At 40.4% G+C, this 24963-nt stretch overlaps 1 pseudogene; it reads right to left on the bottom strand.

Moving 5' to 3' along the window:
• Positions 1-17032: 17032 nt before the first annotated feature.
• On the bottom strand, positions 17033-24011 carry LOC124514305 (poly(A) polymerase alpha-like; annotated as a pseudogene).
• Positions 24012-24963: the final 952 nt, after the last annotated feature.

Below are 24963 nucleotides of genomic sequence, written 5' to 3'. Positions count from 1 at the left end.
AGCCTGTCTCAGGGATATACACACACACATATATACACATACACACACACGCACACATATATCTACACACATGCACACAGCACAGTTACTCACCATGTATGACATGGGGCAATTACCAGATAGCAATTACCTTTGCTCCCCTTCCTTTTGTCTTGGAAGTCCCTTCTCCTCTCCTCATTGACTGTTCTGGCTACTGGTCACATTCTTCCCAGCCTGTGATTAAGGGGAAATCTGGACTTTGCACTGGACACTTCTGCAGCCCACTGTCCCTGCCCCACCTCTCTCCATCACTATTATCGGTAATGTTTCAGATAAATTGCCAAAATAATTTTTTTTTTAAATCACTGGAGAAATGAGGGCAAAAGTGAAAGGTGTTCTAAGGCTGGGGACAGAGGGTATCAGTGGGTGGATCTGTCTGATTAAATCAGGAGTGCTCTATTGCTTAACATTTTTACGACAGAAATGTTGAGTAACTCATTTCCACATTTTCTCCGAACCACAAGGGGTGTGCCCTTGAGGGAAATGGAGATAGGAAGAGTTCACCTTTGAGAGATTCTTAAATGTTACAAGATTTCCTTAGAGCTACATGTGGAGAACTTGGCTTTTTTCCCCTAAAAGCTTTTGTATTATAAACATCCGAAGCCTCCTTTAAAAAAGATCTTAAATGTAGCAGATGGTTCAAACTGATCTGAATTTGGAGCTCAAAAAACTAGAAAGTCTCTTTTGTAATTCACACTGGACTTTGAAGATAAAGGTCAGAGTCTTGAGAGGTCTCCTTTTCACATGGATAGTTGAAGAAGAGAATGCTAATAGAGGGTTGGGATTTTTCAATGTGTGAAGAAAGTATTTATTTTATATTTTAAAAATCCAAGTACTCTTTTCTCTAGACCAGAGAGAGAGAGAGAGAGAGAGAGAGAGAAATGATCATAGGTATCAGAAAAAAAGACGGAGAACAACGATGAAAGGCTGTGCATTCTATTAGACTTAGTCCCTAAGACAACTCTATGAACCTAAATGCTTAACAAGAACTGAATGCTGAATACATTATGGAATACTCACACAATGAAATACTACATAATGATGTGAGTGAGCAATTTACAATTACGTGCAATAGATCAATCTCAGGATATTGGGTTTCGGAAAGATACCAGATGTAAAATAGTACATTCTGCATGACTCATTGACAAGAAGTACAAAGCAGAGAAAGCTAATCTATGCCATTAGACATCAGGATGGTAAGTACTTTGGGGCATCATGACGGAAAGGGAGCACCAGGAGGATGTCAAAAGTCAGTGAAATGTTCTGTTTTACAACCGAGGGGCTGGTTAACATGGGTGTGTTGTTTGTGAAAATTCAGTGTAGCTTCAAAATTGCAACAAGTCTATGAGAATATAGTTATTACCATTTCCATTTGCACATGGGGAGTCTGTGCTTCTGAGAGGCTGATGACCTGGTCAAGGTTGCACATTTCTTAAGTGCTAGAGTCAGGATTTGATCTAGGCTGCCTGCTTCCAGGGCCCAGGTACATAACCATTCTGAGGAGTTTCTGTTGCTGCATATGCTGGCAACATTTGATGTCAGTTTTTTGGATTTGGGCCACTCTAATAGGTGTATAGAGGTATCTCGTTGTTGGAATTTGCAGCTCCCTAAGGATATGTTGTACATATTTTCATGTCCTTATTTGCCAACCGTATATCTTCTTTGGTGGAGGGTGTCTGTGCAGATCTTTTGCCCATTTTTTTAACTGGATTGTTCATTGTCTTATTGTTGAGTTTTAAGTGTTCTTTCTATATTTTAGATAACAGTCCCCATCAGATATATCTTTTGCAAATATTTTCTCCTGCTCTAGGCCTTTGTCTTCTCATTCTCTTGACAATGTCTTTTGCAGAACAGAAGCTTTTAATCTTAGTGAAGTCCAGCTTATCAATTATTTCTTTGATGGTTCAGGACTTTGGTCTAAAATAGTCATTGCCAAATTCAAGGTCACCTAGATTTTCTCCCATGTTATCTTCTAGGTGTTTTATAGCTTTGCATTTTATATTCAGTTGTGTGCTCCACTTTCAGTTAACTTTTTGTTGGGTATAAGGTCTGTGTGTAGATACATTTGTTGCTTGTATGTGGATGTCCAGTTTTTCCAGCGTTAATTCTGAAAAACTATCTTATCCCCATTGTATTGCCATGCCTCATTTTTCAAGAGTTGATTGGCTATATTTATGTGGGTCTATTTCTGAACTATTTTGTTTCATTTACCTTACTTTTTTTTTTCTCCAGCACTACCCTGTCTTGATTACTGTTACTTTATAGTAAGTCTAGAAGTTGGATAATTTTGTTATTCTCCTTTAATATTGTATTGACTCTTCTAGGTCATTCACCTCTTTATATAAATTTCAGAATCAGTTTGTTGAGATCCACAAAATAACTTGCTGGAAATTTCATTAGGATTTCATTAAATCTACAGATGAAGTAGAGAAGAATTGACATCTTGACAATATCGAGTCTTCTTACCCATGAGTATGGAATATCTCTCCGTTTATTTAGTTTTTTAAAAATTTCTTTCATGAGAGTTTTTTAGTTTACTTCATATAGATCATGTACATATTTTGTTATATTTATACCTAAATATTTAAAAAATTGGTTCTGGGGAGCCTGGAAGGCTCAGTGAGTTGAGCATCAGACTCTTGATTTCAGCTCAGGTCATGATCCCAGGGTCTTGGGATTGAGCTCTGCATTGGGCTCCATGCTGAATATGGAGCCTGCTTAGGATTCTCTGTCTCTCCCTCTGCCTCTCTCCCCCACTTGCATTCTCTGTCTCTAAAATTTAAAAAAAAAATTTTAAGAAATATATAAATATCTCCTAACAATTTTTTTATTCTAATGTAAATGATCTTTGTGCTTTTAATTGTAAATTCCATTTGTTTGTTGTTGGTGTATGGGAAAGCAACTGACTTTTATATATTAACTTTGCATCCTGTAACCTTGCTGTAATTATTTATTAGTTCCAGGAGATTTTTATTGATCCTTTCAGATTTTCTGCATGGATAATCATGTCATAAATGAAAAAAAAACAGTTTTATTTTTTCCTTTCCAATATGTATACCCTTTATTTTATCTTCTTGTCCTATTGCATTAGCCAGGACTTAAAGTGTGATATTGAAAAGAAATGGTGAGAGGGGACATCTTTACCTTATTCCTTATCTTAGTAAGAAAGTTTCTAGTTTTTACTTGTAGGTTTTTTGTAGATTAAAAAAAATTCAACTTGAAAAAGTTCTCTTTTCCTGGTGTGTGAGAGTTTTTATCACGAATAGATGTTGGGTTTTGTCAAATGCTTTCTTTGTGTCTATTGACAAGATAATGTGATTTTTTTTCTTCTTTAGTCCTTGATGTAATGGGTTATGTTAACTGAGTTTTGAATGTTGGATCAGCTTTGCATCCCTGGAAGAAACCCCACTTATTGCAATTGGTCATGCTGTGTAATTCTTTGCTGAATTCAATTCGCTGATACTTTATTAAACTTTTTGTATCCATATTTAAGAGAGATGTTAGTCTTTGGTTCTCCTTTTTTGTACCATTTTAATTTGGTTTTGGTATCAGGACAATGTTGTCTTTATAAAATGAATTAGAAAATACTCTCTCCTCTTCTATTTTCTGAAAGTGATTATATAGAATGAGTGTTAATTGTTCTTTAAATGTTGGGTAGAGTTATCTAGTGAAACCATATAGACTTAGAGATTTCATTTGGGGGGGTTTCAAGATTACAAAGCCAATTTCCTTAATAGTTATGAGCTATTCAAATGGTCTATTTCACATTGACTAATTTATGGTTGTTTGAGCTTTTTGAGGAATTGGTCCATTTCATCTAAGTTGTCAAATTTATGTATGTAGAGTTGTTCATGATATTTTCTTATTATCCCTTTGATGTCTGTAGGGTCTTTAATGATATCTCCTGTTTCATTCTTGATATTGGTAATTTATGTCTTTCTTTCTTTCTTTCTTTCTTTCTTTCTTTCTTGTCAGTGTTGCTTGAGGTATGTCAATTTTACTGATCTTTTCAAAGAACCAGCTCTTTGTTTTATTTATTTTTTCTATTGTTTTTCTGTTTTCAATTTCATTGATTTCTGCTTTTACCCTTATTATTTATTTTATTCTACTTGCTTTGGGTTTATTTTGTTCTTTCATCTCTAGGTTCTCGAGGTGGAAGCTTAGATTATTAATATAAGACTTTTCCTTTTTTCTAATGTATGTTTTTGGTGCTATATATTTCCTTCTCAGCACTGTTTGAGCCATGTACCCAAATTTTGATATGCTGTATTTCCATTTTCATTCAGTTCAATCAATGTATTTTTGTTTGTTTCTCTTGCAACTTCTTCTTTGACTTGTGTCTTACCTAAGTGTGTTGTTTGGTTTTCAAGTGTTTGGAAATTTTCTTGTCATCTTTATTGATTTCTAGTTTGACTCCATTGTTTTTGGAGAGACACTTTGTGTGATTTCAGTTTAGATTTGTCTTATAGCCTAGGATACAGTCTATCTTGGCATATGTTTCACAAGTACTTGTCAAAAATATGTGTTCTACTCTTGTTGAGCGGAGTGTCGTATCAATGTCTCTTAGATCTTATTGGCTGATGCTCTTGTTGAGTTCTTCTGTATCCTTACTAATTTTCTGTCTAGTTGTTCTATCAATTGTTAAGAAGGGGGCCTTGGGACACCTGGGTGGCTCAGTCGGTTGAGCATCCAACTTTGGCTTAGGTCATGATCTCATGGTTCATGAGTTCGAGCCCCATGTTGGGCTCTGTGCTGACAGCTTAGAGCCTGGAGCCTACTTCGGATTCTGTGTCTCTTTCTCTCTCTCTACCCCTCCCCCACTCACATTCTGTCTCTCTCTCTCTCTCAAAAATCATTAAAAAAAAAAAAGAAAGGAACCTTGAAATTTCCATCTGTAACTGTAAACCTGTCTATTTCTCCTTGCAGTTCTATCAATTTTTTTCTTACATATTCTGGAGCACTGACATTGGTACATATGTTTGTTTTAATACACAGACTGTGAGGAAAGACAGCTAAAACAAGGACATGAACTTTGTCCCATGGAGTGACAGGCTGATATGACTATGCCAGGCACCTGAGAAGGACAAGCATTTAAGGTACAAAGGGCAAGTTCTTACTTCACTGGACAAACCATCACTTACCAGATGCCTCTTGATATTGCTATTTTCTGACTGAAATCTCTGAAATGAATCTTAGGATAGAAGTCTCCAAATTCTCCAATGCCACTTATGATTATCTTGAAATGGGGTCAACCCCACGGTTCTTAATAAGGGCTCTTAAAAATGAGTTTTTAAATGTGAACTGATTTATTTAACTCAACTAGGCATTATGATTTCCATTTTTCAAATAAGGATACCGATGCCCAGAACGTTTAATAATTTGCCAGTGGTCACCCCACCAAGGTGACTGGGTCCAGTCCAGGAGTCTGTTTCCTCTTCACTCCAAGCGGTCCCTGCCGTTTGGTTCCCTGCTGTTCAGGAGACTGTATTTGCAAAGTCTGGGTGGCTACTTTGTGCTAGGCTCCGAGGGGGATAGAGGAAAACAAGACAGGGGTTTTTGCTCTCAAGCACCTCACGATCTTAAAGCCTCAAGTGCTACCATTTAAACAGTAGTTTAATTCTTAACTGCTCACGTTTCTTGTTGTCTTCACCTATTCACCCTCAGCAGAGGAGGTAAAGCCGTGAAGAGATGGATTGTCTTTCCACGGTGTTGATGAATGACTTGGTGGAGTATAACGTGAGAAAACAGTCTGTACTCCACATTGCTTTAACAAGAAATGACGTGTTTCTTTAAATAGCCGATCCTTCTCGGTCACTTAAGGTATCATTTGATTTAACAAGTTTAACGTGCTACAGGTTTTGGGGGGAAACACACATTCGGTTTTAACCTTTAATCCGATGGCCGAGTTGAAGGAAGCTCAGTCCTGACAAGACTGTGTCCTGTGGCACAGGCTATGGGGAACTGATTGGGTCGCTGTTCGCCTTAACTTTCTCGACAGGTGTTTTGCTTGGCACACGACCTCCCTGGAAAACGTCTGGTCCAACAGGCCCTCACATAACCATTCCCCTCAAAGCAAATCCTGTCCCTGCCCTTTTACACCTCGGTTCTTGCAGCCCACAGTTTATTTAAATCTTTCATTTCCTTTGAGGGTCAGAGCCAGAGCCACAGCTGCCGCAAAGCCCTCCTATCCCAATCCAGCCTGTGGGGGTTTCCAGCCTGTGGGGGGTTTCCTCCCCCGTAGTACAGAATGGAACTTCCTGTACCCTCACTCAAAAACATAGGAAGAGCACAGCATAACGGTTAAGACTTCAGGCTGTTGCTTAGGCTTCTGGATTCAAGTTCATCACTTACTGGGTAAGTTATCTCAGCCTCAGTTTCTTCATCTGAAAATGGAGATAGACCCCACAGGTTAAATTAACTCCTAGGAAAGTGCTTGAGCAACCAAACGCCCGTCAAAAGCTGAATAGACAAACAGAATGTCATAGATACATACAAAGGAATATTATTCAGCCCTTCAAAAGAACAAAATTCTGTCACATGCTGCAATGTGGATGAACCTTGAGACATTATGCTAAATGAAAGAAACCAGACACAAAAGGACAAATACTGTGTGATTCCACTTAAACGAGGTAACTAGAATAGTCCAATACATGGAGACAGAAAGTAGAATAGTAGCTACCAGGAGCTGGAGGAAGGAGAGAAAGGGGATTATTTTTTGTGGGGTACAGAGTTTCAGTTTGAGATGAGGAGAAAGTTCTGGAGATGGATAGTGGTGATGACTGCATAGCAATGTGAATGTACTTAATGCCACTGAACTGTGCACTTAAAAATGACTAAAATGGCAAGTTTTAACAAAAAAAGTGCCTGATGGCACAAAGGCATTCTGGATTCTATTTTCCTGGCCATGGAAAATATTTATAATAATCTTCCAAAACCATTATATTTCAGCACCCCTATGTGTAAGTTATGAATCTTGGAGCAATCATTACCCACAAGTTGAGAAATGTCACCCTAATCCAACTTCAGGAGACATTTACCTATGTTGCTAAGCATTTATCTGGAAATTTTCATAAACAGTGGGGAAATACACACACACACACACACACACACACACACACACACAGATTCCAATAGCATTTATAGTGCATAATCACAATTAAGAAAAAAGTTCTGGGGCACCTGGGTGGCTCAGTCGTTTAAGCATCCAACTCCTGATGTCAGCTTAGGTCTTGATGTCCAGGTTGTGCACTCAAACCCCATGTTGGGCTCCATGACGGGTGTGGAGACTACTTAAAAAAAGAAGAAAAAGAAAAAATGAAGAAAGAAAAAATTTCAGGAAAAAAAGGACTAGAAGGATATTCACCAAAATGACAGAAGCTATATTCATTGTCTCTTCACATGTAATATATATCTGTAGTTTTCAAATTTTAAGAAAGTGAGGAATTTTTAGAAGTGCAGAAGTTACTTTTATAATCAATCTCTCTCTCCTCACCCAGGCCTCCCCCTGCCTCTCTCTGCAGGAGGTCCTTCTCCTTTCCAAGCAGAATACCTCCCTGTGGGCCAGAGCCTGGGTAGAAATCTTTGTGGGATTGGCGATGGCCATCTATGACTTAAATGATGGCCTTGAAGTCCATGGTGAGCAATGAGTTCCTCAGGACAAAGGTGCGATATCAATTCAAGAGATCCTAAACTATATTTTAATTTGATAATAGAAACAATAAAAGCCTAAAAGTTTCATAAACACAGGTTTATCCTTTTCAAAGCAAATGTTAAATTACTAAGATATCTTAGATTTTATTCTCTTCTATTATATGTAACTAGCCCTGGGAAGACTGTCGATTCAATTCAGCGCATACTCATCACTTACTATAGACGAGGCAGTTTGAAGAAATGCAAAGCTGAACTTCAAACCAGTGGAAGAGAAAATGTAAGTACACAAATAATAATATCACAGTTTGGAATATGGTCAACTCATCAAAGGCAGTCAAATGCTGTAGGATGTCCATAATAATATTTTATACATTTAATACTTTGGAGTCATGATAAAGATTATAAATATAACTATTTGGGTTTTCTAAGTAACCAATCAAATCTTTAACCATTAAAGAAATTCACTGGAACAAGTAAGGTTTTCAGTGAGTAACATTTCCATTTGATTTAATTTTCAGAGTTAAGCATCTCAGTCTGTAATGATTATTCTGAAGTGTAACTCATTCTTTGATTCTCTAACATTTTCTTCTCAGTAGATGTGCTCAGATAAATTATTTGCCTTTGCTTCTATATTCCAAAACCTTTTTCTATGTGAAACTTATTCTGTTAAGATAAGATTAAATCTCCATTTCACAATTTAAGGAAAGTCTGATGCCCTCCCAAATGTGTCTGTCAAGCCCTTGGGTAAGACAGTGTGGGCATGCTACTGATGCGACTGCTTACCACTGTCACCTTGGATGGGTCACTTACTTCATTTTTCTGAGCCTTTATTTAACAATAGGCCTTGAGTGGTTGTGATAGTGTATGTCATCTACTACTCACTGTTGGTTTGCCAGAGACTAGAAGAGGTGGTCTGCAAAAAAAAAAAAAAAAAAAAAAAAAAAAAAAAAGACACTGAAAGTTAGTCATTTCTGTTCTTATAAGTTCTTGGAGCCTCTGTTCCACCAAGCATGACACCAGGCTCTTATCTTGTCTCTCTTGCATTCTTGCTCCTCCCAGCTCTCCCTTTCACTCCACCCCTTCCCTTCAGGGTTCCCTGAAGATTTCCAAACTTTACTATTACGAAGAACAATTCCATTTCTTGAACCCTTTTCACAAACTCAGTTTTTGGTTTACTTTTGCAAAGCCTTACCAATTAAGATACTCAATTCACAATGCAAATATAGGATCAGGTATTCATCAAACGTTACAGGAGAAAATAGCAACTTGTATTTTGCATGGATGAAGGTGTCAGCTGGACATTGTCAAAGGTATGTGATATTCACTTTTTGTAGATAATCCATGTTCATACAAAGGTAGCTGCAAAATAATTTGTAAGCAATTTATTCTGGGTGTATGCTAAGTTTTTCTAAAGATGTTTTGCATTTTAAAATAATTTTTAGGGAAGAACTTATTAGTAAAATACTGATTTGTGAAGTATATGTTGGCATATTATATTTTTTACAAGATCTTCCTCAGATGTTTATGGAAAAAGAATGTGTGGAATGACTTTAACTTTCCCTCTTACAGCTCATCATACTTTTTTTTTTAAGATTTATTTATTTATTTTGAGAGAGAGAGAGTGGGAGCATTAACGGGGGAGGGGCAGAGAGAGGCAGAGAGAATCCCCAGCAGGCTCCGTGCTATCAGCTCACATGGGACTTGATCTCATGAACTGTGAGGTCATGACCTGAGCCAAAATCAAGAGGCAGATGCTTAACCAACTGAGCCACTTAGGCACCTCATCACCACGTTTATTTGAAAGTACAGTCCATGTACAGAGCAAGAATTTGATCTCAGGTGTTTACACAATCTACACTTCCTCATTTGATGATCTGGGGTTATTTATTCTAGTCCCACAGTTTCAATTATATCTTCCACCTGAATCATGCACAAGTAGGTATTTCTGATTTATCCCCTAAGGGCAGCATCTGCTGGCTTCCTGCTGAACATCTTCCCTTGGTGTACATGCATCTCCAAACCAAACCATCCAGAGCAGAAGTCATCTTTTGACCCCAGACACCCCCAGCTAGCGTTCCTATTCTACTCTGCCTCCTGTGGCAATCACCTTGAGTAATTACCATCCTCTCAGTCAATCAAACTTGAAATCTGTGTAATCTCCAGGTTTCTCTAAAATCTCTTGTCAACTTGTTGATTCCATCTCCAAAATGCCTTTTGAATTTTTTCCCTTCTTTCTACTCTTACCACCATAGCAACTACCCTCACACAGGCCTCATGCATAGATCTCCTTTCACCTTTGGTCCTCTCCTACACATGGTGCCTAGGAAAGTGTTTCCATAGATTCCACAGTATGGTTGTTGTCTTTGCAATCCTCATATGACTTCCTATCCCATATAGAATGAAGTTCAAACCTTGTATTCAAAGCCCTTTAAATCTTGACCTCAGCCATGTTTTCAGACTCATCTTCAATTTATTCAAAAATATCAAGTCCACTATGTGCAAGGTGCTCTGCTGGGCCCTAATGGTGAGCAACACCAGACATAATTGCTGGCCTCACTGGGCTTCTTCGGGAATATGTTCCCCTGCATGTCTGAATTCAGTAGCCCCAAATCACTCATCGCTAGCCAGGTATGCTTTAGGCTTTCCTCTCTATAGGCTTGTCCTCCACCTGGAATGTCTTTTCCTTCCCCATAGTCACCTGTTGAATTCTTCAAAGACCTAAATCTTGCTTCTTCCAAAATGCTTCCCGGATTTCCTCTTCTGTTTATTCATTATGGTACAGAGTAAAAACTACAAACCTTGTAGCCAAAAAACAGTAGGTTCAAGGCCTGTTTCTGCTACTTATTGACCATGTAAACTGGAGCAGATGACATAGTTCTGCAAAGCCTGTTTCTGCATCTGTAAAATGGAGGCAACAGTATCTATCTCACATGGTTGTTCTATAGATTAAGTAATACAGATAAAGTAATATAATGGCAGAAAAGATGGTCTCAGTCTATCTTTTATGTTATACATGTGTAGAAATGAATGGTTATCCTATCCCCGTAGAGGTGTTAATAATAAACAGTCCAGATAGATCACAGTTTTTCACCATGGCAGTATCACTTTACCTGTTTTTTGAGTTGAATATTGTTATCATATATTTAATCCTTACTCTGACCCAGTCATTGTATGGAATCTCATTTAATTATCGCCAATCCTATGAAGTATGCATTATCCCCTGTGTTTGATATTGCTTATTAGCAAAACAGCATCTATTTCCACCCTCTTCTGTGCTTTCCCTGGCATTAAAGGGACTGGAGGTTAGGAACTACATTTCTGGATGCAATTTAAATTCTGCCAATAAGATACACTCAAGATAATTTGGAAACGGTAGAGAAGGTTGAGGGAATTCACCCAAAAGAGAGGCAGATACGATGGCTTGGGCAAATGTGAGTTTTTGCAGATCTGGTCAGACTCTCTGTTCTACCAGTAGTGCCCAGCCTTGGAGGCTATTTTTTCCAATAGCTCCACATAAAGAAAATTTGGAGAAGCACTCTACTTGGCTCATTTTGTGTGTCTTAACTAACTACTTTGTTTATCCCATAACTGACCACTGTGGCCAAGGAAAGAAAGCTCCCTAAGAATATGCAGCTCCATTTGGATCAAGTGGCCATAGAAGATAGAGGTACAGTTCCTCTAAATAAGTGGAGTAACACAGATACAGCCACTGAAGAATCATCTTGGCCTGAGTTTCCGAAAAAGCAGTCTTGCAAGCAGGTTGTTTGTTTAAGAAGGGATCCTAAGGAGTAGGAGTGAGAGTCTGGAGGAATAAGACAGGGAAAGGAAAAAAAATAACCCTAAAATTCCATGACGCATTATTGATTTGGCAATCACCGTGGGTAACTGGTACTCAATTCTGCCAGCATGTATTATTACTTTGATTTGTTAACTTGGCTGAAGGAAGAAACCTAGAGATTCTTACTTCGCAGGTTGGGGGACCAATGTGAAGGCACTGTCAGCTACTAACTATATGTGTCCCAACTATACGCTCATAAATGAGAGAAATAACCGCAGGGTGGATCCAACAGATCTGCTGAACCCATAGTGAGACATATTTGAGCTAGGACTCCATTTATCACTTGGCCTCCCTATGACCCCATTTTAAGCGGAGAATAACAAAGGTACTTCAGGTCTCTTGATTCAGTACGAACACATAGCCCTGGTCCCTATATTCAACAGTTCTTAAAAAGTCTGACAATTCCTTTTTGCCAGTGCATATTTACCCGATGAACAGTCTTATATCCCTCTGGGAAAGGATCATGGTAGTGTTTATCATATATATTTGCAGTAGCATTGCATTGTCTTTCCTCAAAGGGATCTGCCTCTCCCTCAATGAATGGGCTTTGGGTCTGGGAAGTGACATACTTAGAAACTGGGTAAAGGGCTCTTTTTCTCTGAAGTAAGAGCTGGTGAAGATTTCTGTTCCCCAGCTCTCGATTTTTCTGTTTTATTATACAAGTCAAGTAACATTCTGGTTGGCTCTCCATCTGGCTCACCCCTAGGAACACCATGGTTTGTTGGCTAATTCCTGAGGGTCAAAGCATACTGAGTACTACTTACTATAGCCTTGCTGCCCATTAGGACGTATGCCCCCTTTATTCTAACAGGTAAACACTGCCATTGGTGTCTGCCATTCCAGAATCCTACCATTTCCTCGATAGTAGGAATCTCAGTTTCATGGCAACATCTTCTGTCAACCCCAGCCTATACAAGACAGCTGTCACAGAGCTTCTCAAATTAACTGGTATCCCTTAGCAATGTGTTCCTCACCGCGTTAGTGAGAGAAGGGTCCTCTGGTTCCTCCTGGGGAACGCTGTCAAGTATCGGTTTCTCTGATCACAGATAATAACCTCATTCTAATATTCTTATATCCCCCAATCTTCAGACCCCTTCCTCAGCACTATGCCAAGTCAGTTTCAGCACCTCCATCTCATTTATCCTAGGCTATCAGAGTGTGCAAGCTTCAAAGAGCCTTCTCAGCAGCATGTTGGACACATTACTGGTGTCCTTGACAGAACACCAAGTTCCAAGTCATGGAGAAGTACTCCCAATATCAATAAGCTATACTCCACCCAGCTTTCTATTCCTGCCTCCCACCACCATCCTCAATCCAGTATGCTCAAGATCCCTGCACATGTGTCCCCCAGATTCCTAAAATATTCCTGTTAACTAGGTCCTACAATTTTGGGGCTCATAAGCCCTTCTTCTTGGCACAAGAACGGTATTTCTGCTCAGGGGGCTATGAAGTCTTACTGTAGTAGTCAGCCTGAGGAAGAAAAGTATTATCTAGAGAAAAACCTGCCTCAGGTGTGATCTTTCAAATGTCTCCAGACCGGGAGAAGTTGCTCTCTTCTACAAAGGTCAAGAGCTAGTGAATAGAGAGCTGGTCTCAGTTGCCACTATGGAAAAAGGTAGTCCACTTCATTTATTGTAGATCTGTGAGAAGCTAGCTCTCCTCCAATGGACTGACATTGGCAGGGATGGTCTATATACCTTCTGGCCAGGTTTGTGCCATGTGGGAAGTTCATAAAAGGATATAAAATCCTGGGGCACATGGGTGGCTCAGTTGGTGTAGAGATTACTTTAAAAAATAAAATCTTAGGGAAAAAAAAGAATATAAAATTCTAACATAAGAACAAAGGAAATATTTATATTCAAGTTTATTAAATACTCCCCCCAAAAAAGAGGATACCAAACTTATAGGACTAAGTACACCTTGAAGCAGAGTTCATACTGGTCACATTTTATTCAGAACATGTAGCCTGAAGTCAGGACACAATACAGGCAGATAAGGAGAAGGCCTTGAGTAAGCAGAGGAGCTTAGATGCATTGTTTTAGATTTTTGGCTAAGGAAAAAAGAAAACTTAGAAATGGATCTTTAGTGCTTTTCATTGAAATGATAGTCACAGTTGCCTTGCCTCCACTGTAGCACTGAAAAAGTCCTCCAACCTGTGGTAATTCCCAACCATGCGCAGACGCTGTGATTGGTCTGTGTATGTGAACAGGTGAGCGGCTATGAAAAAAAATTAGTGAATTTAGAATTCTGTGTGTGTGATGATTTTTTTGAAATCTTCTGATTTAAAATCTAGCTTGGGGGGGGCGCCTGGGTGGCGCAGTCGGTTAAGCGTCCGACTTCAGCCAGGTCACGATCTCGCGGTCCGTGAGTTCGAGCCCCGCGTCAGGCTCTGGGCTGATGGCTCAGAGCCTGCAATGCAGCCTGTTTCCAATTCTGTGTCTCCCTCTCTCTCTGCCCCTCCCCCGTTCATGCTCTGTCTCTCTCTGTCCCAAAAATAAATAAACGTTGAAAAAAAAATTTTTAAATCTAGCTTAGGGAAGAAAAGCATCATTTGTATTTTAATTGAAAATATTCAGGACTGAGGAATTTGCGGAATTTGCCCCAAAATATTCTTTTCAATAATTTAGTTGTACTGCAAGCAGTTTAAGCAAAGCTATTTGGATTTACTGTTTTGAGAACAGTTAGGCCCTCTACAGAAAGAATCCAGTAATTGTGACACCATCTTAAGCATTTTCCTGATGAGAGGGAATCAGATCCCTAAGGCTTGACCCTGGGCGAGAACTTACCCAGGTAGTTAAATTCTTTGCTTGGAATAGGGATGGGGTGAAATAACCCTTACCTTAAGAAATTTGGAACAGGGGCGCCTGGGTGGCTCAGTCGGTTAAGTGTCCGACTTCGGCTCAGGTCACGATCTCGAGGTCCGTGAGTTCGAGCCCCGCGACGGGCTCTGTGCTGACAGCTCAGAGCCTGGAGCCTGCTTCCGGTTCTGTGTCTCCCTCTCTCTCTGCCCCACCCCCGTTCATGCTCTGTCTCTCTCTGTCTCAAAAATAAATAAACGTTAAAAAAAAAAATTAAAAAAAAAAAAGAAATTTGGAACAAAGAGGGGACTGACACAGTATCTGGAACAAAGGTGGGCCTACGATTCAAAGGAAAGACGTAAGTGTAATTACAGGGTAATTACAGGGTAATATATAGTACAAAGTAAATATTGTTTTTTCTTTTAGTGAAAGCAGTTTAATAGGCGATCAATCATGGATCTAATCACTGGCATCTGCAAAGGGTGAGGAGTTCAAAGATAATCAGCATTTGCCTTATAATCTTGCGTATTTTTGTAATATGTTTTATATGCATTTTTCATGGTTCACAAATGTGAGGCCAGACACCTGCTTTCTTGACCTGCTTTGAAAACATAAGCAGAACTATAGTTGTATTAGTTGCATTACTAACTTAGCTCCACACACCATTTTGTTCCCAACTTATCTAGTACCTGATCTTATCAGGCCCCAAATAGCCTCATTGTCCAGAAGAATGCGTACTTCCAAATTGTTTGAGGCCCTCCTTCTAAGGTTTCAAGAAGTCCTCTCATGTGGATAAGCTGTCCTTAAGCACAACAAAGCAAAGCAGCTTTGGCAATGATCCCCTGTCTTCTTGTTGGGCTGCCTTTCTGATAATAAAGCTTCCTTTGGCTTCAAAACCAGTGTCTCAGCCATTGGCTTACTGCACATTGAGTGCCTGGACAAGTTTAAATTAGACAACATATGCACAACCTTTTTCTCAGCTAAAAGGTAAGTCCTTCCAACGGGAGGCCGAAGTACTAATTATTCAATAAATAACACAATACCAATTACTATGTCTTACAAAACAGTCAATGACTAAATGTTTTCCATAATTCAGAATACCATAACAATGTTCTAGTTTTGTTTTTAAAGTTGATCCAGTCTCTAAGAATTTTAACAGATACTCTATGTTGAAATTAGTCTGCTTTATGTATTAGAAAGTGTGCCTTAACTTCGGAGCAGACAGATCCTGGTACTCTTATTAAACATGTAAATTCAACCTCTATAAGATCATCTTACTCTGGAGGATGATCATGACTATTCAGTGAATTGAATTTTGATTATCAAGCACTTATTAAATGCCTGTTATGTACTAACATTATCATGCTGGCCACTGGGGCTAGAATGAAGCAACTATTTTATAAGGCAATTCATGTTCCACAGTACAGGGATTTAGGACCCTTGTACCTCATGTGGCCTAAAGAATTTTGGAACTCAGAGGAAATGAAAAAGATCATCTTGATCAATATCTTCACTTCTCAGATGACTATACAAGGCCAAGGGAGGTTAAATGAATAAAACAAAATCCCAAACCAGTTAGCTATAGAGTCAGAATTACAAACTAGGTCTCCTTGTTCTTGGCCCTCTGTTTGTCCTGCTATACCTGACAGAGGATGTCCTCTCCCTGGGGATAATAGATGGATGCTTTTCCAGAAATAAAGGCAGAGCTTGAAAATAACATTTCCTCCATACTTTCTGCCCTATTCTTTTCTTTTTTTTAAGTTTATTTATTTATTTTGAGAGAGAGAAGGAGAGAGAGAGAGAGAGAGAAAGTGACAGAGCACACAAGTGAGGGAAGAGCAGAGAGAATCTTAAGCAGGCTCTGCACAGCCAGCACAGAACTCAACACGGGGCTCAAAACCCACAAACTGAGATCATGACCTGAGCCGAGATCAAGAGTCAGATGCTTAACTGACTGAGCAACCCATGCACCCCTTATTTATTTTACATTTAAAAATAAAAAAGGGGCACCTGGCTGGCTCAGTCAGAGGAGCATGTGAAACTTTTTAAAATAAATAAATAAATAAATAAATAAATAAATAAATAAATAAAAGCTGTGGAGTTTTAAAATTCATCAAAATACAGCCAGTCTAACATTAAAAAAAAATTTTTTTTTAATGTTTATTCATCCTTGAGAGAGAAAGACACAGAGCACAAGTGGGGGAGGGGCAGAGAGAGAGGGAGACACAGAACCCGAAGTAGGCTCCAGGCTCCGAGCTGTCAGCACAGAGCCCGATGTGGGGCTCGAACTCACAAACCGTGAGATCATGACCCGAGCTTAAGTCAGATGCCCAACCAACTGAGCCACCCGGGCGCCCCCAGACAGTCTAACATTTTATCTATTTCTTTTGTCCCTGACCACAGATATATGTATCAACATAGATGCAATTGTATGTATTAATTTTTTCACTAAAAAATCATAAGCATCTTTTCTAAGTTATTATAGTCTCATAAACATACTTTACACAATTAAGTTTATTGGTGGTTTCCATTATAAAAGATGCTACTTGGTCACTCTAGGAAATTCACAAGTCAGAAAAGTAAAAAATTAGAAGAAAAGAAAAAAGCACCTATAGTTTCACTGTGTATAAATTCACCCCCTATGTGTATTTTGGAACCATCATTATAATATTTAATGACTGAATAATTTTTAATATTTTTTCCAACATCTACAATCAATTTTATACTAATATAATCTAAACACATACCATTTAGGAAATACCAAGAAAAATTTATGTACAAGAGTTGATGCTATTTCATTTGGATAAAGCTGACAAATTCTTGCTATGAGTATAGTCCAGGAAACATCTCCGAGGAAACCTAAAATATTGGAATAGATGCTGTGGCCCCCAGTTTGATAGCTCTCAGAGACAACTGAAGTTGTCAATGTTTGGTACTAGATGTAAAATTTCATTGGTTACCCTGCAACTGTTAAGGCTTCTTATGCATCTTATATCTAAATTCTTAAGCAGATTGTCGTCTCATAAATCCAAGTCTTCTGGAATAGCCTGCAGTGCTAAACCTGCAAACCAAATACAAATCTCTATTCGATCAAAACACAGTTTGATGCTTCTTCAACAGCCTTTTGTATGTACTCAACTTGTGAGATCCCAATGTAACAATTTTTCCTCCAACATTTTCAATTACAGATTGTGGAAGATTCTTGCTTTCACTGATTCCTCGGATCCACCCTTTTACCAGATTATTTAATTTTCACAAATTAAAATCCTGCGCTGCAGTTCCTTTTCCTCTTCAAAAACCCCAAAGGGCTTCACAGTCTCAATTAATTTCTGAGTAAGTTCGCAGTCAGTCTCTTTGGGGGCTGCTAAGAGGTGATGTCACGCGCCTCTGTGGTCCCTGTGTTTGCTGTGATTCCTGAGGTTTTACCTGGAAACAGCACGCGGTCCAGGGGCCGCAGCGCCCGGTCACTTCTCCGCCCCACCCCGCCCCTCACCTCGCCCCCCCCCCCCACCTCCCACCACGCCGCCCGCCGCCGCCGCAGCCGCCCAACTCAGGATCCCCCAGCTCCCAGGAGAGAGGGAGGTAGGGACGCCACAGGTCTGGGTCCAACCTCACTCCCGCACGGCCCCCGCCACTTTAAGTGCTTCTCCTTCCTCCCCCTTGTCCTAACACGGTAACGCGAGTAATGTTTTATCTTGACAGAAACATTTTGTATTATATTTAGGTGATTGCGTTCAGAATCCTGGAGGGAAGTAGGGGCTGAATGGGTTGTTGAGTTGGTTTGTGATGTTGTGTAGTGCTGTTGTACAATATTTCTCCTTGAAAGCATATGGCAGAATTCTATTTCTCCACCCTCTTGAAGTCAATCATAGCTTTAACCAATGGGACAGGAGTGGAAATGACTTGTGTTTGTTGCAAGTGGAAGCCTTTAAAAGTCAGGGCACCGTTGGCTATGCTTCTTCCCTCCTGCCGCAGTGACATGCAAAGTACCAGATGGTGGAAGTTACATCAGCCTGAGTCTTTGTGTAAGGAGAACAGTGCCCACAGCAGGACAAAAAAAAAAAAAAAAAAAAAAAAAAAAAAAGACCTCAGCAAGAAATTATATTTGTTATTTTGAGACAGTGAGATCTTATTACTGCAGTCTATCCAGTTTAATGTTTTGCTTTAATCTCAGAAGCATTCTATCCATCTCACATTGAAAAGACTGCTGGTTTGTCAGTGATTGGACTTTGACATCTGCAACTCCCCTGATCACCTCATGTGATTGTACCTTCCCTCTGTTCCTGTTCCATATATATCTTTCCCAAAGACAAGATAATCTCAGATAGAAGAGGACCACTTTTTAATTGTGATAAAAATAGTTGCACTCTGGCCTAAAACCTGAAAACAAAGCAAATTTGGTTTTTATAAAGAGAATTGTGCTGCTTTGAGAAAAGAATCTGTCTCTAAGAGTCCAGATGGTTGTCATAATTCTTTGACTAAAGAACTTGAAGACTAGGAGCACCTGGGTCACTCAGTTGGCTGGGCAACCAACTCTTGATTTTGGCTCAGGTCATGATCTTAGGGTTCGTGGAATCAAGCCCCACCTCTGGGCTCGCACTGACAGCTCAGAGCCTGTGTAGGATTCTCTCTCTCTTTCTGCCCCTCCTCTGCTTGCTCTCTCAAAATAAATAAATAAACTTTTTTTAAAAAAGAACTTAAAGACTAGAATGCCTAGCACAATCTGATAGATGTTCAATATATACTTATTTGGAAAGACAGTCAAGTGAAAGAGGGAGAAGGAAGAGTATGTGGAGTTTTAAAATTCATAAAGTGTATTGACTATATATATATATATATATATATATAATCAGAATAGTTTCATTTGCAGAAAGAAAGTGTATCTATCTTAACCAGGAGGCTCCTTACAACATCCATCTGATAGAGACATTTCCAACACCGTTGGGCCTATGAGATCATAAGGTCCAAGTAGCCTGAACCTAATGCGGAGCCTTTTCTTGATCTGGATGCCACTCAGGACTGGATGCCTCATGTGCTACTACTAAAAGAGTCAGAAAACCATGCTTAAATATGGTATGTCCAAAAAGGTCTTGTCCTTGTGGTGGGACATTCCAGGTACAACTTGTCTATAACATTTTGAGGTGATATCTTAACATTGGACCCACAGACACTCACTGGTGTGCCAGAGCCCTGAACTCTCAGAATTTAGCTCCATCTTTAGCACCCATGTTTTTCATTAAAGCATCTATCTGTGATGCTTTATTTTTCTAATGCTTTCTTTTTCCCACTCACCAGGCAGAATTAGCACAATGTAACCAATGTAATGGACCAATGTGATAATGTGTGAGATATTAAGATTGAAATTTTACTAATAGCGAATGAATAAAAGCATTTTCTAGGTCAGTATCTGCATGGTAGAGCCAGACTGCAAATGACATCATTACCTAATTAAGGCTTGCAAAATTCCACAGTTATCCTCCGAGACTTCCTTGGGTTTTGCCACCAACTAGATGGACAGTGAGTGGGAAACTGAAGCCATTGGTAGGTTTTTATGCAGGGGGAGTCTGGTTCCCTTGGAGCAAGGGGAGGTGATGTTGCTGCTGGCAGTGAAAACTCAGAGGCTATGGGGATTTGAAGTTCTCAGCCCCATCTCTTCTGCTTAAAAGTCTTAGGTTCCTACTCCTTTCCTATTAGTGTCTTAACTGAGCATAAGAGCCTTAATGGTATTGTGCATTTAACGGACACTGAAACTCTGCAACTTTTACAGTTAGGTTCTGTGTTTAATTCTCAGCTGCATCTGCCCCGTGCCTATAGGATCCAAGGGATTACTTTAAAAACATGATGCTTTCTGATTATCCACCCATGCCCTGCATTGGGCTTTAAATGCCTTACATTTTACCCTTTTTTTCTATATATGCTCTTCAGGGTTGTAAGACATGGCCATCCCAATCCACACAATCTTTGTACCTACCATTGCCATTAAATGCCATTCCCACTTGGTCTTCTAGTGCCTCACTTTTAACCTTTCTGTCCCATGCTATGAGTGATCTGTGTCCCCATTTCTCCCTAGCAGGAAGGTTATTTATGTGTTCCATTTCCTGGAGCCATCCCACTCCCCTTTAATTGCTTGATCAGTCAGGGGCCTGGCAGGAAAGAGATGGAACCCTCAAAAAGATGACTAAAGAAAATTTAATGAGATTACTACTTACAATGTGTGACAAGATATAGGGAAACTATACAGGCTGGAGGAGTTCTACAGGGCTGGCAACAGCAGGAAGCCTACGGTCTCTAAACTGGGGAAAGCAAGAAGAGGGAGGGATGGCTGAAACCAGTGAGAATGCAGTAGTAGCAGGGAGCGAGGGAGCTGTGGCCTTAGGTGTAGGAATGCATAACCTGTCACTTCACAAACAGGCAGTCAAGGGAATCGACCCATCACACTTTCGCTGCCCTCTCATTTTCTGGTCTCTGGCCCGTCCCAGTTGGAAATCTGGTTAATGCTGTTGATAAAAGTCAGGGGCACAGAGCAGAGTGTGAAAAGATGGTGAATGGATATGAAAGAGCAAATAAAGACTCTGCCCTCAGTCAACCCTCTTCCCTTTTCCCCATCAGCATCCACCATTAGTCTTTTTTTTTTTTCTCCCCTAGGTGAAAAATTCATTTCCCCCAAACAGGGTGCATACCCAGAGTCCCATCAGCTAGTATAGCATTCCTGGGTGTTAACAATGCAGTAATATTCTCACCTGAAACCTAAGACATTGGCCACCACCAGCCATCGGTGCTCTTCATATAAAACTGTAGATCTTTTAGGGCACTTGGGTGGCTCAGTCGGTTGAGTGTCTGACTTTGGCTTGGGTCACGATCTCAAGGTTGGTGAGTTTGAGCCCTGCGCGTTGGGCTCTGTGCTGACAGTTCGGAGTCTGAAGCCTGCTTCAGATTCGGTCTTCATCTCTCTCTGCCCCTTCCCTGCTTACATTCTGTCTCTCTCAAAAATAAATAAACATTAAAAAAATTAAAATATTTATTTTTTTTGTAAATTTTTAAAAATGTTTTTATTTACTTCTGAGACAGAAAGAGACAGAGCATGAGAGGGGGAGGGGCAGAGAGGGAGGGAGACACAGAATCCCAAGCAGGCTCCAGGCTCTGAGCTGTCAGCACAGAGCCCGATGTAGGGCTCGAACTCACAAACCGTGAGATCATGACCTGAGCCAAAGTTGGACACTCAACCAACTGAGCCACCCAGGCGCCCCCAAAATTAAAATATTTAATAAAAAAAACCCTGTAGATCTTTTAAAAAGAAGAGAAATAGTCAATTAGCATAGAACATGGTTGCTACCATCTAACATGGACAATATCCAGCACAGTATGGTCCTCTGGCCCCTTAGCATCTATGTGACTCATAACATGTGTGCTCTAAGAGGCAGTTGGAACTCCTTGGAGGAAAATGGTTCTCAGGTAAGAGACAATTTGATACCAGGGTAGCAAGGGCAGAAGGACAAATCAAGAGCTTCTGAGCTGAGTTGTTTTCATCATCAGGATCCAATTATCAGTCTTGATCAGTATGCTTTGATCACCATTTTTAGAGGAAAGCAGGATCCAGGTTCAGAGACGGGACTTAGTAGAAAAGTAGTGAGGTGGTGGTAAGAACTTCAACCTGTTAGGCCAGTGTTCAGGACTGGGTACTACTTCTATCTGGTAACAGTACAGAAGGTGAAGGAGATGAGCCTCTTCCAGCCAATGGTTAGATAGACAGAAAGCAGCCCAATGCTCATGTAGCACACTGTCAATCCACAAATACTGAGCGTTACCATGTGTCAAGTATTGTCTTGAAAACTGGAGGTATGATGTTTGAAAAAAAGAAAAAAAAATCCCTGTCTTTACAGAGCTTGGGTAGAAGCAAGGAAGGCAGAGGTCAGATACATTCATTCAAATGGTTAATTAGTTAGGTGCGCCTGGGTGGCTCGGTAGGCTAAGCATCCAACTCTTTTTTTGTTCTTTTTTTTTTTTTAACATTTATTTATTTTTGAGACAGAGAGAGAGAGAGCATGAACAGGAAGGGTCAGAGAAAGAGGGAGACACAGAATCTGAAACAGGCTCCAGGCTCTGAGCTGTCAGCACAGAGCCCGATGCGGGGCTCGAACCCACAGACTGTGAGATCATGACCTGAGCCGAAGTTGGACGCTTAACTGACTGAGCCACCTAGGCGCCCCCTAAGCATCCAACTCTTGATCTCTGCTCAGGTCATGATCTTATGGTTAGTGAGATAGAGCCCCAGGTGGGGCTCTGGGCTGACAGTGTGGAGCCTGCTTGGGATTCTCTCTCCCTCGCTCTCTGCCCCTGCCCCACTCGCATGCATGCTCTCTCTCAAAATAAATAAATAAAAAGGGGCACCTGGGTGGCTCAGTTGGTCAGGCATCCGAATTCGGCTCAGGTCATGATCTCATGGTTCCCGAGTTCAAGCCCTGCGTCAGGCTCTGTGCTAACAGTTCAGAGCCTGGAGCCTGTATCAGATTCTGTGTCTCCCTCTCTGTCTCTGCCCCTCCCCAGCTCACGCTCTTCTCTCTCTCTCAAAAATAAATAAACATTAAAAAAATAAATAAATAAACTTAAAAAAAAAACCAAATGGTTAATTAATTAATACAGTAAAATGTGCCATGGAGAACTCTTTGGCAATATCAGAGCACATACCAGGGCCCTACCTAATCTGGAGAGTCGGGGAAGACTTCTCAGGGAAACAAATGTATCTCACGATCATTAGTGGGCAGGTGTGAGGGCAGCAGACCACTTCCAGATACCACACCTGTGAAAGGGCACCTAATCACTAGCCCACCAGCCTTGACTCTGCTGAGTTCTAGGCCCACACAGGATAGAGCTAGATGGAAAACTGGCCCCAGAAGAGTCCAGAAGAGACATAGATGTGAGTGGTCACATGTAGTGGCTCCAATTCCATTTCCTCCGTGAGTCTAATATTTCTCTTTGTGTGGGTGTATATGAGAGAGAGAGAGAGAGAGAGACAGAGAGAGGGAGAGAGAACACTTTCATGTCTTTGTCTCCATTGCTATTTCCTTGTTTGCTCCATTGTTGGGTCTTTAAACCTGGAAACCGACTCCAGCAACCATTAAAAGTGACTCTCAGATACTTGAGGTAAATGCTAAACTTTCTCACATTATTCCTGCCTTTCTTTCTCTCCGTGGTTCCTGCGTCTGCTCAGATTTTACTCTTTCTGTGTTGTGGCTAAGAACTCTGAAGTCCTATAAACCTGGGTCCCAATGCCGGCTTCGCCAGTCACCAGCTGTGAGACCTGGGACAAGTTCCTTAGTGTCCCTTAACTTCAATTTCCCCAGTTAGAATCGGAGGCTAGTAACAGTACCTCCCTCACAGAGCTCGTGTGAGAATAGAACGGGATATGCCACTGTAGGTGGAAGCTCTAGTTGTTAATTCAATTTTTCCTTTTTCACCACTTGGACCTGACAGCAAAGTCTCGATACCGAACTTTGACACTCATCCTCCACTGGGACGCCGACTGCAGTTACTCTCAGGTGCTTCTCATGCTGGGCCACTTCCCATGAACCCCTCATCCAGCCTCGTGCTCTAGGATGCCATGACAGGTTTAGCCATGAAGTCAATGGCCCCGCAGGGGTATCAGGCAGCTCCTCCTCATCTCGCTTCTCAACTTCAACCTCTCTCATTCCTTAAACTGTTCCTAATGAGGAAACAAATTTCTGTGGATTTTTCCCATATTTATGGAACAATTTTACGTAAATTCTTAATTTTAAAGTCACACAAATATAATGATACACATTTCGCTATATGAAAAAAACTCCCAACAACTGAAATGGCATGAAGTTGCTTTGTACTAATGCTAATGTTTTCTATGTGTCTGTGAGCCTGGATGGGGATGAAATGGTTCCCCAGCCCAGGACTAGATGATCTCTTGAGGTTCTTTTAGAGATATGAACTGGAAACTAATGACGAAATAATGAGTTCTAGTCTTACATGATGTGCAAGGTGTATGCCCGGGCTTTGTTGATAGGTTCAAGATGTTGTTGGCCGGTATTTCAAGAAAAAAAGAGTGTTGTGGTCTATAATTCTCTATTTACATTTTTTTAAAAAGAGTTATTTATTTATACTAGTTTCTTACTTGATCTCTGGATGCAACAATAAGGCTCCTGACTGGGCAAATATATTTTTAACTGCAACACTAAATGTATTTATTTTTTTTTATTTTTTTTATTTAAAAAAAAATTTTTTTTTCAACGTTTTTATTTATTTTTGGGACAGAGAGAGACAGAGCATGAACGGGGGAGGGGCAGAGAGAGAGGGAGACACAGAATCGGAAACAGGCTCCAGGCTCCGAGCCATCAGCCCAGAGCCTGACGCGGGGCTCGAACTCCCGGACCGCGAGATCGTGACCTGGCTGAAGTCGGACGCTTAACCGACTGCGCCACCCAGGCACCCCCTAAATGTATTTAAAAAAATACATTTTTAATGTTTATTTTTGAGAGAGAGAGAGAGACAGAGAGAGAGTGGGGAGGGGCAGAGAGAAAGGGGGACACAGAATCCAAAGCAGGCCCCAGGCTCTGTGCTGGGGCTCTGTTCTGTCAGCACAGAGCCTGATGCGGGGCTTGAACTCATGAACTC

Source organism: Lynx rufus, unplaced genomic scaffold, assembly GCF_022079265.1.
Source record: "Lynx rufus isolate CCGP_SWC_20201006 ecotype Redwood Valley unplaced genomic scaffold, mLynRuf1.p SCAF_2, whole genome shotgun sequence".
Lineage (NCBI taxonomy): Eukaryota > Metazoa > Chordata > Mammalia > Carnivora > Felidae > Lynx > Lynx rufus.
This window is presented reverse-complemented; position numbering and strand designations above follow the sequence as displayed.